General features: G+C 43.5%; 1 protein-coding gene across 1 annotated transcript in view; it reads left to right on the forward strand.

Annotated features, from left to right (window-relative positions):
* LOC132821329 (spermatogenesis-associated protein 16-like) overlaps nt 1–17,918 on the forward strand; it is a 126,176-nt gene that overhangs the window by 14,384 nt on the left and 93,874 nt on the right. The window lies entirely within an intron of this gene.

Below are 17,918 nucleotides of genomic sequence, written 5' to 3' on the forward strand. Positions count from 1 at the left end.
GTAGATAGGATAGTGAGGAAGGTGTTTGGTACGCTTTCCTTTATTGGTCAGAGTACAGGAGTTGGGAAGTCATGTTGCGGCTGTACAGGACATTGGTTAGGCCAGTGTTGGAATATTGTGTGAAATTCTGGTCTCCTTCCTATCAGAAAGATGTTGTGAAACTTGAAAGGTTCAGAAAAGATTCACCAGGATTTTGCCAGGGTTGAAGGATTTGAGCTATAGGGAGAGGCTGAACAGGCCGGGGCTATTTTCCCTGGAGCGTCGGAGGCTGAGGGGTGACCTTATAGAGGTTTACAAAATTATGAGGGGCATGGATAGGGTTAATAGGCAAAGTCTTTTCCCTGGGGTCTGGGAGTCCAGAACAAGAGGGCATATGTTTAGGCTCAGAGGGGAAAGATATAAAAGAGACCTACGGGACAACCTTTTCACGCAGAGGGTGATATGTGTATGGAATGAGGTGCCAGAGGAAGAGGTGGAGGCAGGTACAATTGCAACATTTAAGAGGCATTTGGATTGGTATATAAATAGGAAGGATTTGGAGGGATATGGGCTGGGTGCTGGCAGGTTGGACTAGATTGGGTAGTGATATCTGGTCGGCATGGACGGTTTGGACCAAAGGATCTGTTTCCATGCTGTACATCTCAATGACTCTATGAAAATACTCTGCCACAAGCATATTCATCACTAACCTGAACTTCTTGTAACCAATACATCATCCTCTCTTTCATCTATAAAACCATATTCTTCCTCCAAAACTTTCATTTCATGTTAAGTTTTGAATACTCGAGTATACCATTTGGGACTGTTCGTGGCATGCTTTGAAACACACTGATACAATGATTGACTACAACCTGAGCATTTGTAGGGTTCATTCTTTTGCTATAAATCCCAAATTCTCTTTGCTTTTCAAAATGATCAATAACCTTTGTGTTTTCATGTACCATAAGACCATAGCCTTAGGAGCAGAAGTAGGCCATTCAGCCCACACCTCCTCCCTCACTTCCCTCCAAGGCCCCAAGGGATCCTTCCATATCCGCCACAAGTTCACCTGTACCTCCATACACATCATCTATTGCATCCGCTGCACCCGATGTGGCCTCCTCTACATTGGGGAGACGGGCCGCTTACTTGCGGAACGCTTCAGAGAACACCTCAGGGACGCCCGGACCAACCAACCCAACCACCCCGTGGCTCAACACTTTAACTCTCCCTCCCACTCCACCGAGGACATGCAGGTCCTTGGACTCCTCCACCGGCAAAACATAACAACACGACGGTTGGAGGAAGAACGCCTCATCTTCCGCCTGAGAACCCTCCAACCACAAGGGATGAACTCAGATTTCTCCAGTTTCCTCATTTTCCCTCCCCCACCTTGTCTCAGTCGGTTCCCTCAACTCAGCACCGCCCTCCTAACCTGCAATCTTCTTCCTAACCTCTCTGCCCCCACCCCACTCCGGCCTATCACCCTCACCTTGACCTCCTTCCACCTATCACATCTCCATCGCCCCTCCCCCAAGTCCCTCCTCCCTACCTTTTATCTTAGCCTGCCTGGCACCCTCTCCTCATTCCTGATGAAGGGCTTATGCCCGAAACGTCGAATTTCCTATTCCTTGGATGCTGTGCTTTAACCAGCAACACATTTTCAACCACATTCAGCCATCAAGTCTGCTCTGTCATTTGGTTAGATCATGGTTGATCTGGTAATCCTCAATTCCACTTTCCTGCTTTTTTCCCATATTCTTTGATTCCCTTACTGATTAAAAATCTGCCTGTCTCAAACTTGAGTATCATTAATGGCTTTACAGCTCTCCGCGGTAAAGGATTTGTAAAGATTCACTACCCTCAGAAGAAATTTCTCCTCATCTCTGTCCTAAATGCATGACCTCTTACTCAGAAATCCTGTGCTCTGTTCTTAGACTCTACCAGACGCACAACAGCCTTTCTGCATCTAACCTGTCAAGATCCCTAAAAATCTTACGTTTCAATAAAGTCACCTATTATTCTTCTAAACTCTAATGACCGCAAGCTAAACTTACTCAACCTTTCCTTATAAGACAGTCCCTCCATACCTGTTGTCAGCCTAGTGAACCTTCTCTAACTGCTTCCAATATTTCATTCCTTTGATAAGGGACCCAAAACCGCTCACAGTATTCCAGTTGTGATCTGACTTGTTCTTTGCACAGTTTTAGCAAGAGCCCCTATTTTTGCACATAATTCTCTTCATAATAAAGGCCATAATATTCCATTTGCCTCCCAATCACCCACTGAGCTTATATGCTAGCCTTTTGTGATTTATGCATGATGACTCCCAAATCCCTCTGTGTGATAGCTTTCTGCTGTTTTTCTTCATTTGAATAATATTCTAATCTGATCTTCCTACTAAAATGCATAATTTCACATTTTCACACATTATAATACATCTACCAAGTTTTTGCCCACTCACTTAACCTGTGTCTATTCTCTACAGACTTTTTAAGCCATCCTCACCACTTGCCTTTCCACCTATGTTCATGTCGTCCCCAAACTGGTCTGTAGTATATTCACTTTCTTCATCAAAGTCATTAATATATATTGTAAATAATTGTGGCCCCAGCAGCAATCCCTGTGGCTTTCCACTAGTTACATATTGCCAATCTGAAAATGTGCCCATTATCCCAATTCTGTCCTCTATTAGTTACCTAATCTCTATTCATGCTAATATATTACCTCCAACACCATGACCGCTTTCCTAACTGAATAGCTTAAAGTGTGGTATCTTATCAAACATGTTCTGAAAATCCAGATATGTCCCCTTTATCTATCTGCATGCTATTTCCCCAAAGATATGTTGTGTGGTTTAGGAAAATACAGGTTCCTAGGTGTGTGGAGGAAAGAAACGCTGTAAAGGATTTGAGGGGTAAGAAAGAAGGAAGTGGAGGGAGGAAAGACTCTGAAAGGCGATGTGGGCAAAGGGAACACTAGTGGCAGTAGGGGTGGAAGGGTAGACTGAAATAGGGGACAGGCGGAGAGACTACAAGAATATATCTGGAGAGAGGCTGCAGGCAAGAGGCGATAGCTAGTGGAAGTGAGACTACAAGTGATGAGAGGAAAAGCAGGTTGTATAGAGAGGAGACCAAGAAATCTGCAGCTGAGCCAAGAAAAATTGAAATCACTTAGGCAAAAATTCCTCGCAAATGAAGATGGAATTTCCATGTACTTCTAGTATGTTTTGTGACTTTTCATTTAATAAGAGTTGAGCATTACTGAGGATATTTATAAATTCATCTCATTCTGCTTTTGTGTGAGCCTAAATAACCAATAAATCAACACAAATACAGAAGGTGATGTTCATATATGACTGCATCGTCTAATGAATAAATTGGAATGAAAATGAGTCCCTGGAAATAAAATGGTCCCCGAAAATCAAAATGTAGTTGAGAAATTCTCAAGAAAGCTTAACAAAAAAATTATTTTGTGCCCTCGTGCATAGTGGCGTCCTTCTGTGATATAATTGTTTCTACATTTTCTAAATATTCTAAATATCTGCAATGCAGAAAAAGCAAGGATATGGGGAGAGGGCAAAGGAGTAGCAGTATGTTATTTGTTCTTCAGTAGGGCCAGCAAAGGCATAATAGGTTAAATGGTCTTCTGTGCTGTAACAATTCTATGATTGATTTAGAAGTATCAAAGCAATGCCAAATTAAAAATCTCAATGACCCAGCTTTCCTCCTCAAAATTTCTGCAGGCTAAGTTCTCAGGTTCAATCTTTGGACTGTTTGTAAATATACAATCTTAGCTAAGGTTCAGTGTACCCAAGCTTGATTGATCAGAATTCCTAGTTTTGATCATTGCCTATTGACAACATACAGTTCACACCTGCCTTGGACAAACATTTTATTCTCTCTCCAATAAACCCAGACTATCTGCAGGCAATAACTAGCCAGATCCTATTTTCAGACTGGTGGACACATAACCTGAAGGGTTCTCTCCCAAACCATAATGTATGGGTTTTGCTGAACTTGCATGCACCAAACCATTTTTCTTGTTTATAAAGCATCATGTAGTCAGTCTTTCCTCCACTGTATTCTAATCTCTAATCTCCAGCTGCTTAGCTTTATTACCAGAAAAGGAGGTTGAACTTTACTACATCATTTAAGTTAGCATATAAACAATTGCATTGACGGAAGACAGATAGCATTGAGTTTGTAACTTGTGTTCAGCAAATCTTGCGAAACAAGACAAAAATATGAAATTTACAAATACAGCTTAAATTAGTTTGGACACTTTGGATGACGCCCTATATTTAGTGAAATTATCTGCAGTTTTTAAACTTCTTATGTACGTTTTAATTGATTTTAATGAATGAAAGTTACTATAGTCCCAGACAACCATATATTACTCTTTCATTATAGAGCGATCATTGTTGGTGAGTTTAACTTGACTGTTGCCATACCTCAGACAAGAGGTGAGGTTAAGAAAGCAGAGTCTTCAATGTGACCTTCGTCTTTCCGAAAATTAAATTCATACTTTTGGTGTCATTCTGCATTATAAATCAACCATACAACCAGTTGAGCTAATCAAGTCTATAGTGCCCCCTGTCCTAAGCTGCTCATAGTTTCTCCAACTAGGATATCTGCTGTCATAAGGAGAAACCACAGTTATAATGATGTACAGCACAGAAACAGACTTTTCGGTCCAATAGATCCATGATGACCAGATATCCTGAATTAATCTACTCCCATTTGCTGGCATATGGCCCATATCCCTTTAAACCCTTCCTATTCGTATATCCCTTCAGATGCATTTTAAATGTTATAATTTTACCAGCCTCCTCCACTTCTTCTGGCAATTCATACCATACACACACCATCCTCTGTGTGAAAAAGTTGCCCCTTCGATCCCTTTTAAATCTTTCCCCTCTCACCTTAAACCTATGCCCTCTAGTTCTGGATTCCCATACCCTGAGGAAAATACTTGACTATTCACCTTATCCATGCCCCTCTTACAAACCTCTAGAAGTTCACCTCTCAACCTCTAAACTCCAAAGAAAATAGCCCCAGCCTATTCAGCCGTTCCCATCTATCTTAAACCCTCCAACGTCCTTGTAAATCTTTTCTGAATCCTTTCATGTTTAACATCATCCTTCCTAAAAAAAGGGAGACCAAAATTGAACACCGTATCCTAAACTGGCCTAACCAATGTTCTGTGCAACTGCAACATTACTTCCCAATTCCTGTATCAATGCACTGACCAATAAAGGCAAGCGTACCAAATGCCTCATTCACTACCCGGCCAACTGCGATTCCCTTTCAAGGAACTATGAAGCTGCATTCTAAGGTCCCTTTATTTGACAACACTCCTCAGGACCTTCCCATTAAGTGTATAAGTCCTGCCCTGATTTGCCCTATCAGAATGTAGTCCCTCACATTCATCTAGGTTAAACTCCATCTGCCACTCCTTGGCCATATGTTCACAGTCAGTTCAGTGAATCAGTTCAGGGATCATAGAAGAGGATTTCGGCATGGTTTTGGATGACCTACAAGTTTACCTAAAAGTGTGTGTTGGAACAGTCAGATTTAGAGTTAAGAAATGTACAAGTGAGAATTCCAGCAGCAGATGAGCTGAAGCAAAAGTGAAGATGGGCAATATTACAAAAGTGTAAATGGGCAGTCTTATTGATAATGCTCATCTGTGGTTGGACCTCATTTTGGGGTCATAACAACGGTTCTGCCAGAGGGTGATAAAATTAATGGCTACAGAACAGAGTATATCAGGGGAGCACAGATGATGCCTTCAATCTTCCCAGTATCTATTCGGAGAAAATTTATGGTCATTCAGTACTGAATATCAAATAAATGGAAATAGTGAACATATTGAGAGAAGTGATGATGAAATCAAGCTGTGTGTTGTCAGTGTACATATGAAGACTGATACAGTTATAAATAGATGTACAATCTCATTTAAGCTTGTGATTTAGAACATCTGCCTTTGGAGCTGGACAATGTTCAGCTGCCTAAATTGAGCTACAAAGTAAATCAAATTCAGTGTTGGACTGTGGCCTGGAGTTCCCTCCTTTGACATAATTGAGATGTTAGATCCAAAAATTCCCCTCATGTTGGTGTCCATGTTGCTCCTATCAAGTTACTGCCAAGTATCTCAATCAATCTCACTTAAATACACCAAATTATAAAGTAAACATAAATTAGGTTTAACAATTAGAGTCCAAGATAAATGGCATACCCAGACATATATTGCTTCTTTACTTTTGAAAATTCAAGTTTCACTTCCTTCAAACTATTGTTAATGTACAAATGAATCTATAGCAATAGTTCATATTTTGTCCTTACTGTAAGATAGACGTGACAATAAAATCAAAATCTTGTACCAACTGAATTAAATGCTGAAATGTTGAAACATTGAAATCAGTCTGATGAATTGATACAAATGTATTGTTTTGTGATCTTTTGCTGTTAGAATATTCAAGGGAAACTAACATTTCTACCCATTTGAAGTCTCATAATTCCTCCATTTGAAGTAACTAAGAAACATTTGCATTCAGTACAAATCATAAAAAGTCCAATAATTACATGATAGTTTTCCACAAGAAAATGAGCAATATGGAAGAGCTTATTCATTTCGTATGGTTAATTGAAGAGGACATTAGATAGATTATACAATCACTCCCTGTGTCATTTGCATGTTACCTACTCATTAAAAGTAGTACCAAGTATTTGAAGTGTGTAACAATATGGTATTCAAAAAATACAGCATTATGGCATACAGCAGATACAGATGATATGCTGACCACAGCAGCAGCTATGTGATCTATTGATAGGTAGAAACTTAGCAGGAAAAAGACCATTCAGCCCAGCATACTTGTAGTGGATTATCTCTTTGGCTGTACCTATATACTCTATTTCCATTCTCTGCTATTTGTCTGTATGCTTTTACATTCTTCGTTATTATATTCACGTGTTTTTACTGATGGTTTATTGATTTGTATGCAGTAGCCTCTGTTGTTAGATGACCAGATCATGGTTCAGAATAAAAGCCAACAATACAGGTTAAATCCCTGCACCAACTGGACACCAACCTGGTCCCCTTACCCCATGCTTGTGGAGTAGTTATCCTCAAGCTATATAAAACCAATTGTTTCTTTCTAATGGAAAGTGATGCCTATGGCCCTTTTGGGATTATGGCTCCTTATAAATAGTTGCCCATTCAGCATGGATAAAAAATATTTGATTCCATCTGATGAATGCTCAAACAAATGTCTTAGAACTCTCATTCACAGAGTAAACCAGCTGAATTGATAATGCCACAATTGCATAAGTATGAAGCAGCTTCAAAAGTGTCAGTATAACTCAAATCTTGGATGTCAGTTTGAGAACAACTCGTGACACACCAAAGTCACGATTCCTTTTGAAATCTTACAATAGTTTTCAATGTTAGACATTTATCTTTAAATGTTAAGAAAACCCAAGTTTCTAACCATATTTTACAAAATTAAAGATTAACTGCTTGGAAAACACAGGAGCAGGAGTAAACTATTCATCCATGCATGCTTATGCTGCCATTCTTAGTCTCCCTCAGCTCCGTTTACTTAACTGCCCTTGTTCTAAATCCATACTTTTCTCGATAAGTATGTTTTATCTTGAAAATTTCAATTGTCCCAACAAGTTCTATCTTGCTTTGGGTTCTCCACAAGAGGAAATAATTTCCTTGCAGCTAAATCTAATATAAAAAAACCTATTTATCATCTTAATTATCTTAAATGCATCAAGTTAATGACACTTCAACCTTCCAAACTCAAGGAATTCTAAGCCAACTGTATGCAACCTGTCCAAATAATTTACAATATAAATTCTGGTATTATTTTGAAGAACCTGTGTTTACTCTATTCAGTCTTCAATGTTTTCAGACACTGTCATTCTGCATTAACTGATTTGCCCAAGTGACTTTGGATAGTTTCTGTCTCATTCCACTTAATTCAACTTTACCCAAATCTTAGAATCACAGAAGCTGTTTTGCATTTTCCCTTCAGAACATTATGTTGAACAGAATCACTCTGTGATTATTTATTATTAGTTAAATGTTCATGTGCTGTTGTGCTGCTACCTAAATCTGGCTGATTACACATCATTAAATCCAATGCAGCATGCCCTCTTTTTGGTTCCTGGGCATGTTTCTGCAGACAACTATCCCGAATGCATGTTAGAAATTCACTATCATTCTAGTCTGCTTACCATCATCTTTTTGAAAATTAAATGCCCCTATTTAAATACAAACTCTGCCTTTACTGTATACATATTAAATTCTTACATTTATAGCACTTTTTACAGTTGCCTCCAAAAGGCCTATTCACAACTCTTAGTGCAGTTGAAAGGCAGGTTCAATTTCTTCATTTTGTCTATAACTTGCAGTCTGCTTAACTTTTCTAATATGTTCATTTATCATTAAAGCGATTTTGTCCTTAATCACAAAAGCCATCCTACTCCCTCGGCAACTTTTTCTTGTCTTGCCTGGAGTATATAGTTCTTACGGTATTGCATGCCTCAATCATGCTACTCTGTCGTACCCTCCAATGTTGTGCCTTTAATTTATTCTTTTTTTTCCCATATAATCCTCATATCTGCATAAATAGTACTTACATAGTTTAATCTGTCCATCTGCTCTGAAGTTTTCCTCAGATGTTACTTCTTTTTCTCTCCGGTTTAATTATTCGGCATATTTGCTCTTCCTAAGTTCTACAGTTATGAATGAGAAAATGACAATTAAACAAAATGCTGGAGGAGGAGTTTCCACAAATATCCCCATCCACAATAATGAAAGGACATCAGTGCAAAAGATAAGGCTGAAGCATTCGCAACAATCTTCAACCAGCAGTGGACGTTCCATCTCAGCCTCCTCCACTGGTCACCAGCATCACAGATACCGGTCTTCAGCCAGTTCAAATAACTTCACATGATAACAAGAAATGGTTGTAAGCACCGGACTCTGCAACAATAGTATTGAAGATCTGTGCTCCTGAACTTGACGCAACCCTAGCCAAGTTGTTCAAGTACAACTCCAACTTTAGTATCTATCCAAGAATGTGGGAAATTGTCTAAGTATGTCCTGTATACAAAAAGCAGGATAAATCCAGTCTAACCAATTACTGCCCTATCAGTCTATTTGATCATCTGTAAAGTAATGGAAGGTGTCATCAACAGTGCTGTTAAGCCGCACTGCTTAGCAACAGTTGTCCAGTTTGGGTTCTGCCAGAACCACTCAGCTCCTGGCCTCATTACAGCCTTGGTTGAAAATTGGACAAGAGTTGAATTCCCAAGTTGAGGTGAGAGTGACAGCCCTTGACATCAAGGCCCGCATTTGACCAAGTGTGGCATCAAGAAGCCCTAGCAAAACTGAAATCAAGGGAATTGGGGCAAACTCTTCCCTGGTTGGAAACATACCTGGCATAAAAGTTGTTGGACATCAGTCATTCAGCTCCACGACATCCCTGTAGGAGTTCCTTAGGGCAGTGTCCTCAACATCATCAGCTGCATCATCAATGACCTTCCCTCCATTGGAAGGTCAAAGATGGGGATTTATGCCAATGATTGCACAGTGATCAGCGTCATTTATGACTGCTTGGATACTGAAGCAGTCCTTGTTCAAATGCAATAATACCTGGACAATATCCAGGCCTGGTCTGAAAGTTGGCAAGTAATATTTGCACCACACAGATGGTAGGCAATGACCATCACCAATAACAGACAATCTAACCATTGCCCCATGATATTCAACGGTGTTACCATTACTGAATCCCCACTATCAAAAAAATAAGTCTCCAAGATGTTGGCAGCGTAGGACTCCTGAGCCAGAGCTCATCTATTTCTTTTCAGTTTTTCTCTCTTTTTTTTCATTTCTCCTCCTGTCCTTGGATGGTATCTGCAATGTCTGGGGTGAAAGTCAATGTGGATTCCTAACCTTGATGCAGATGCAAACCCCCAGCCTCAAGATGAAGCATAGCACTGTTATTCTGAACTCCAATTTCTTTATTTATTAAGAATTTGTACTTAAAAATGTGTACCGATGGCACTGAAAGTGGTAACTTGTAAACTTTTCACTGTACTTGTGACATTAAAGCCAGTTCATGTAATTGTTGCATCCATACTCTGGAAATTACAATTGACCAGAAACTGAACTGAAATTGCTATATAATTGCAGGAATAAGAGCAGGTCAGATGCTAAGAGTACTGCAATGAGTAAGTCACCTTCTGACTCCCGAAAGCCAGTCTACCACTTACACGGCACAAGTGAAGAATGGTTTGCAGCAGGATAAAACAGGGTCCAGTATTGGATGATCAGAAATATAGTCCATTTAAAATTTCCAGAAGACAGAGGGTGGTGACAGAAGGTTGTTTTTCAGACTGGAGGACTGTGACCAGTGGAGTGTCACAAGGATCGGTGCTGGGTCCTCTACTTTTTGTCATTTACATAAATGATTTGGATGCGAGCATAAGAGGTACAGTTAGTAAGTTTGCAGATGACACCAAAATTGGAGGTGTAGTGGACAGTGAAGATGGTTACCTTAGAATACAACAGATTCTGGACCAGATGGGCCAATGGGCTGCGAAGTGACAGATGGATTTTAATTTAGATAAATGCGAGGTGCTGCATTTTGGGAAAGCAAATCTTAGCAGGACTAATGGTAAAGTCCTAGGGAGTGTTGCTGAACAAAGAGACCTTGGAGTGTAGGTTCATAGCTCCTTGAAAGTGGAGTCGCAGGTAGATAGGATAGTGAAGGTGGCGTTTGGTATGCGTTCATTTATTGGTCAGAGTATTGAGTACAGGAGTTGGGAGGTCATGTTGTGGCTGTACAGGACATTGATTAGGCCACTGTTGGAATATTGCGTGCAGTTCTGGTCTCCTTCCTATCAGAAAGATGTTGTGAAGCTTGAAAGGGTTCAAAAAGATTTACAAGGATATTGCCAGGGTTGGAGGATTTAAGCTACAGGGAGAGGCTGAATAGGCTGGGGCTGTTTTCCCTGGAGTGTCGGAGGCTGAGGGGTGACCTTATAGAGGTTTACAAAATGATGAGGGGCATGGATAGGATAAATAGACAAAGTCTTTTCTCTGGGATCAAGGAGTCCAGAACTAGAGGGCATAGGTTTAGTGTGAGAGGAGAAAGATATAAAAGAGACCTAAGGGACAACTTTTTCATGCAGAGAGTGGTAAATGTATGAAATGAGCTGCCAGAGGATGTGGTGGAGTCTGGTACAATTGCAACATTTAAGAGGCATTTGGATGGGTATATGAATAGGAAGGGTTTGGAGGGATATGGGCCGAGTGCTGGCAGTGGGACTAGATTGGGTTGGGATATCTGGTCGGCATGGACAGGTTGGACCGAAGGGTCTGTTTCCATGCTGTATATCTCCATGACTCTATGACTTCATTGTCTTCAGTTCCTGGCATAAAATCCATTCTTTAGCCAATATTGTCTGTTCCAACAATCACATTGTTTACAATTTTGACATTCAGTTTGAGCTTCCAGCTGCATATCCTCTAAATTCTGGATTAGTGGTGCTGGAAGAGCACAGCAGTTCAGGCAGCATCCGAGGAGCAGTAAAATCGACAAAAGCTCTTCATCAGGAATAAAGGCAGAGAGCCTGAAGCATGGAGAGATAAGCTAGAGGAGGGTGGGGGTGGGGAGAAAGAAGCATAGAGTACAATAAGTGAGTGGGGAAGGGAATGAAGGTGATATGTCGGCGGCGGGAGGAGGGTGGAATGGATAGGTGGAAAAGAAGATAGGCAGGTAGGACAAGTCATGGGGACAGTGCTGAGCTGGAAGTTTGGAACTAGGGTGAGGTAGGAGAAATGAGGAAACTATTGAAGTCCACATTGATGCCCTGGGGTTGAAGTGTTCCGAATTGGAAGATGAGGCGCTCTTCCTCCAGGCGTCTGGTGGTGAGGGAGCGGCGGTGAAGGAGGCCCAGGACCTCCATGTCCTCGGCAGAGTGGGAGGGGGAGTTGAAATGTTGGGCCACAGGGCAGTGTGGTTGATTGGTGCGGGTGTCCTGGAGATGTTCCCTAAAGTGCTCTGCTAAGAGGCGTCCAGTCTCCCCAATGTAGAGGAGACCGCATCGGGAGCAACAAATACAATAAATGATATTAGTGGATGTGCAGGTAAAACTTTGATGGATGTGGAAGGCTCCTTTAGAGCCTTGGATGGAGGTGAGGGAGGAGGTGTGGGTGCAGGATTTGCAGTTTCTGCGGTGGCAGGGGAAGGTGCCAGGATGGGAGGGTGGGTTGTAAGGGGGCATGGACCTGACCAGGTAGTCACAGAGGGAACGGTCTTTGCGGAAGGCGAAAAGGGGTGGGGAGGGAAATATATCCCTGGTGGTGGGGCCTTTTTGGAAGTGGCAGTAATGTCGGCGGATGATTTTGTTTATGCAAACGTTGGTAGGGTGGAAGGTGAACACCAGGGGTATTCAGTCTTTGTTAAGGTTGTAGGGGTAGGGTCTGAGGGCGGAGGTGCAGGATGGGGGCGAGATGCGTTGGAGGGCATCTTTAACCACTTGGGAAGGGAAATTGCGGTCTCTAAAGAAGAAGACCACCTGGTGTGTTCTGTGGTGGAACTGATCCTCTTGGGAGCAGGTATGGCAGAGGCAGAGGAATTGAGAATGGGGGATGGCATTTTTGTAAGAGGTAGGGTGGGAAGAGGTGTAATCCAGGTAGCTGTGGGAGTCGGTGGATTTGTAAAAAATGTCAGTATCAAGTCGGTCGTCATTAATGGAGATGGAGAGGTCCAGGAAGGGGAGGGAGGTGTCAGAGATGGTCCAGGTAAATTTAAGGTCAGGTTGGAATTCTTGGTGAAGTTGATGAATTACTCAGCCTCTCGGGGAAGCACGAGGTGGCGCCAGTGCAGTCATCAATGTAGCGGAGGAAGAGGTGGGGAGTGGTGCTGGTGGTACGGAAGATCGACTGTTCTTTGTAGCCAACAAAGAAATAGGCATAGCTGGGACCCATACGTGTGCCCATGGCTACCCAGTTGGTCTGGAGGAAGTGGGAGGATTTGAAGGAGAAATTGTTAAGGGTAAGGACCTGTTCGGCCAAACGAATGAGAGTGTCTGTGGAAGGGTACTGTTGGGGACGTTGGGAGAGGAAAAAAGGAGGGCTTGGAGGCCCTGGTCATGGTGAATGGAGGTGAGAGGGATTGGATATCCATGGTGAAGATGAGGCATTGGGGGCCAGGGGAACGGAAGTCTTGGAGGAGGTGGAGGGCGTGCATGGTGTTTCGAACATATGTGGAGAGTTCCTGGAACTAAGGGGTTAGGACAGTGTCGAGGTAGGCCACTCCTACAACCACTTCCACCCCTCACAATTCCTCATGCATCACACTTGACATCACTTCCGCCCCTCACATCATCGCTGATGTCACACCCCTACTGCCGTGTCTGCCACCACTTCTGCCCCCACCAACGCCACTCACCTGCATTCTGCTGACACGCCCACCACAGATCCCACTGTCACCATTCCCAGCCCCCAGAACTCTGAGGGGAACACTACCCCTGTTATTGACTCCATTCCCCCCACCACCACACCCACTCCAGTTACCGGATCCACCCCCACTCCAGCTCCATCCCCACACCAGATCCCAGCCCTGCCGAGTTTTCACCATCCCTCCAGACCTTCCCCTCACTGAGGATGAACGATCGGTCCTCAGCAAAGGAGACACCTTCACCCCCCTCCGTCCACGCATCAATGAATTTAATACACGCCGTGACGTCGAACACTTCTTCCGCCACCTCCACCTCCGAGCTTACTTTCACAATCATGACTCCCGCCCACCTCCAACACACTGCATCCACCTGGACACCCCGCGTTGGCCTTTTACCTGCCCCCGACCTCTTCATTTCCAACTGCCGCCGGGACTTTAACTACCTCAACCTGTCTACCCCCCTCCCCCACTCCAACCTCTCACCCTCACAACGCGCAGCCCTCCAATCCCTCTGCTGCAATCCCAACCTCACCATCAAGCCAGCAGATAAAGGGGGCCAGTAATCTGGCGCACTGACCTCTACACCACTGAAGCCAAATGCCAACTCGAGGACACCTCTTCCTACCGCTCCCTCAACCATGACCCCACGCCCCATCACCAAACCATCATCTCCCAGACCATACAGAACCTCATCACCTCAGGTGATCTCCCACCTACAGCTTCCAACCTCATAGTCCGGGAACCCTGCACTGCCTGGTTCTACATCCTTTCCAAGAGCCACCAGCCTGACCACCCTGGCCGACCCATTGTCTCAGCATGCTCCTGTCCCACTGAACTCATCTCTACCTGCCGCGACACTGTCTTATTCCCCCTAGTCCAGGAACTCCCCACAAACGTTCGAGACACCACCCACGCCCTCCACCTCCTCCAAGACTTCCGTTTCCCCGGCCCCCAACGCCTCATCTTCACCATGGATATCCAATCCCTCTACACCTCCATCCGCCATGACTAGAGCCTCCAAGCCCTCCATTTTTTCCTCTCCAGACGTCCCCAACAGTACCCTTCGACCGACACTCTCATTCGTTTGGCCGAACTGGTCCTCACCCTTAACAATTTCTCCTTCGAATCCTCTCACTTCTTCCAGACCAAAGGGGTAGCCATGGGCACACATATGGGCCCCAGCCATGCCTGTCTCTTTGTTGGCTATGTAGAACAGTCGATCTTCCGTAATTACACCGACACCACTCCCCACCTCTTCCTCCGCTACACTGGCGCCTCCTCGTGCTCCCGCGAGGAGGTTGAGCAATTCATCAACTTCACCAACACATTCCACTCTGACCTTAAATTTACCTGGACTATCTCTGACACCTCCCTCCCCTTCCTGTACCTCTCCATCTCTATTAATGACGACCGACTTGATACTGACATTTTTTACAAATCCCACAGCTACCTGGATTACACCTCTCCCCACCCTACCTCTTGCAAAAATGCCATCCCATATTCTCAATTCCTCCGCCTCTGCCATACCTGCTCCCAGGAGGATCAGTTCCACCACAGAACACACCAGGTGGCCTCCTTCTTTAGAGACCGCAATTTCCCTTCCCACATGGTTAAAGATGCCCTCCAACGCATCTCGTTCCCATCCTGCACCTCCGCCCTCAGACCCTACCCCTCCAACCGTAACAAAGACTGAATGCCCCTGGTGCTCACCTTCCACCCTACCAACCTTCGCATAAATGAAATCATCCACCGACATTTCTGCCACCTCCAAGAAGATCCCACCACCAGGGATATATTTTTCTCCCCACACCTTCCCGCCTTCAGCAAAGACCGTTCCCTCCGTGACTACCTGGTTAGGTCCATGCCCCCCTACAACCCACCCTCCCATCCTGGCACTTGCCCCTGCCACCGCAGGAACTGCAAAACCTGCACACACACCTCCTCCCTCACCTCCATCCAAGGCCCTAAAGGAGCCTTCCACATCCATCAAAGTTTTACCTGCACATCCACTAATATCATTTATTGTATCCGTTGCTCCTGATGTGGTCTCCTCTACATTGGGGAGACTGGACACCTCCTAGCAGAGCGCTTTAGGGAACATCTCCAGGACACCCGCACCAATCAACCACACCGCCCTTTGGCCCAACATTTCAACTCCCCCTCCCAGTCTGCTGATGACATGGAGGTCCTGGGCCTCCTTCACTGCTGCTCCCTCACCACCAGACGCCTGGAGGAAGAGCGCCTCATCTTCCAACTCAGAACACTTCAACCCCAGGGCATCAATGTGGACTTCAACAGTTTCCTCATTTCCCCTACCTCACCCTAGTTCCAAACTTTCAGCTCAGCACTGTCCCCATGACTTGTCCTACCTGCCTATCTTCTTTTCCACCTATCCACTCCACCCGCCGCCGACATATCACCTTCATCCCCTCCCCCACTCACTTATTGTACTCTATGCTACTTTCTCCCCACCCCCACCCTCCTCTAGTTTATCTCTCCACACTTCAGGCTCTCTGCCTTTATTCCTCATGAAGGGCTTTTGCCCGAAACGTCGATTTTACTGCTCCTCGGATGCTGCCTGAACTGCTGTGCTCTTCCAACACCACTAATCCGGAATCTGGTTTCCAGCATCTGCAGCCATTGTTTTTACCTATCCTCTAAATTGTCAAGGTTGCTTGCTTCAATTTCCATAATCACACATTTACACTCCCACCTCAGTTAATCTGCTGCTGAATCCTTTATAATCTTTACTTGAGATATATTTATTGCAGTGCTGCAAACCAGCAACCCATCATGCTTGAGCTTGCCCAAAATCTTGATCTTATCGAAAACTCTAATGCCCATGGCCTAACTCTCACCATGTTCTGTTCACCTATCCTCTTCACAGTCTAGTAACAGTTTGATTTTAACATTCTCATACTTTAAACCTCACAGTAGCCTTAGCACACCAAGTCTCTCTGTTACCTCCTAAAGCTCTAGAGTCTAATAAGATGGCTGCACTCTTTTAATTCCGGACCTTACATGTCCCCAATTTTCTTCACTATTTTAGATTCAGGTGCCTTAGCCCTAAACTCCAGAATGCCCTCCCACCAAACCGTTGCATTTGCATTATATCCCCCTTTCCTTCATACTTAACCTTTTCACGAAGCTTTTTGCTCATCGATGCAAACATCTCTTCATGTGGCTTGGTGTCAAATTTTGATTGATAATTTTACACAGTGAAGCACCTTTTGGAGATTTTAACACATTAAAGATGCTACCTAAATGCTAAAGGTGCTGTCTAAATGGAGATCGGGATGGGTTTGAATGTATTAGTGCATGAAGGTGAGTATGCAGGTACAGCAAGAAGTTACATAAGCCAATGGAATATTAGCATTAATGGTGAGGGGAAATGAATACAAAAGTAGGGAGGTTATACTTCAGTTATACATGATATTGGTGAAGCCACGTTTGAGCTACATTATTGGTTTAATTTTTAAGAAAGAATGTAAACATATTTGAAATGGTTGGGAGAAGATTTATTAGACTAATTTGTGGAAATAGCAGGCTGTCTTTTGAGGGAAGGTTTTACCTGTTAGGCTTTTATCCATTGGGGTTTAGGAAAGTAAAAGTTGACTTGATTATGATAGATCCTGAGGGATCTTGACAAGTTGCACATGGAAGGAACAATTCCTCTTATGGGTGAATCTAATAGTAGTGGCTACTGTTTCAAGATAAGTGGTTGCCAATTTAATAAGGCTGACATGATGAAATTACCTGCATCCCACGAAGAGTAATTGCCTAATAAGGATTTAATGCATCAAGAATTAACAAGCTGAAGAGGTGGTATATGCTGAAATTGCGCACATTCAAAGTTTGACAAAGACAACAAGCAAGAATTTTTCAATTCATGGATGAGGTACTTGAGACAGAAAATGGTCTGAATATAGTGCTGTGTGCCGGATTGAACAGAAGAACCAGTTAAGATGTTTAACTCTTAGAAGGAGATCTATCAGGAATAGGAAAACAGAACTGTCCTACAGCCCTTGAATACATCTTTCAAGGCTCTTTGTGATCTTGATTTTACATTCCATTAAATCTACTAAGACTTTGCTGTTACATGCTGTCTTCAACTCAAAACAAGCAGTGTCCTCAAAAGATCCTTAAAATCCAGTAAGAAGAAAGGTGTTCCTCCTGCCCAATATATATTGCAACAAGGCTCTAAATTACTCAAAGCCACCTCCACTGAATTAACTTTGGGATGCCCTGAAGCATTTCTGAATACGCTAAACATCTCCAGCAACTCATGATGACCAACTAAAATGAGCGAAGGTTCATTGGGATGACACAAACACAGGCAGCCATTAATCTTCCAAGTAACATCTGCTCACACATGTCAGAGTCTGCAGTTTGTACGTTGAACTTTTCAGCCAACTCAGAAGCCATCAGCCAGAGTGGGAGCAAATCATCTTCAAGA

This window comes from Hemiscyllium ocellatum, chromosome 13, assembly GCF_020745735.1.
Source record: "Hemiscyllium ocellatum isolate sHemOce1 chromosome 13, sHemOce1.pat.X.cur, whole genome shotgun sequence".
Classification (NCBI taxonomy): Eukaryota; Metazoa; Chordata; class Chondrichthyes; order Orectolobiformes; family Hemiscylliidae; genus Hemiscyllium; species Hemiscyllium ocellatum.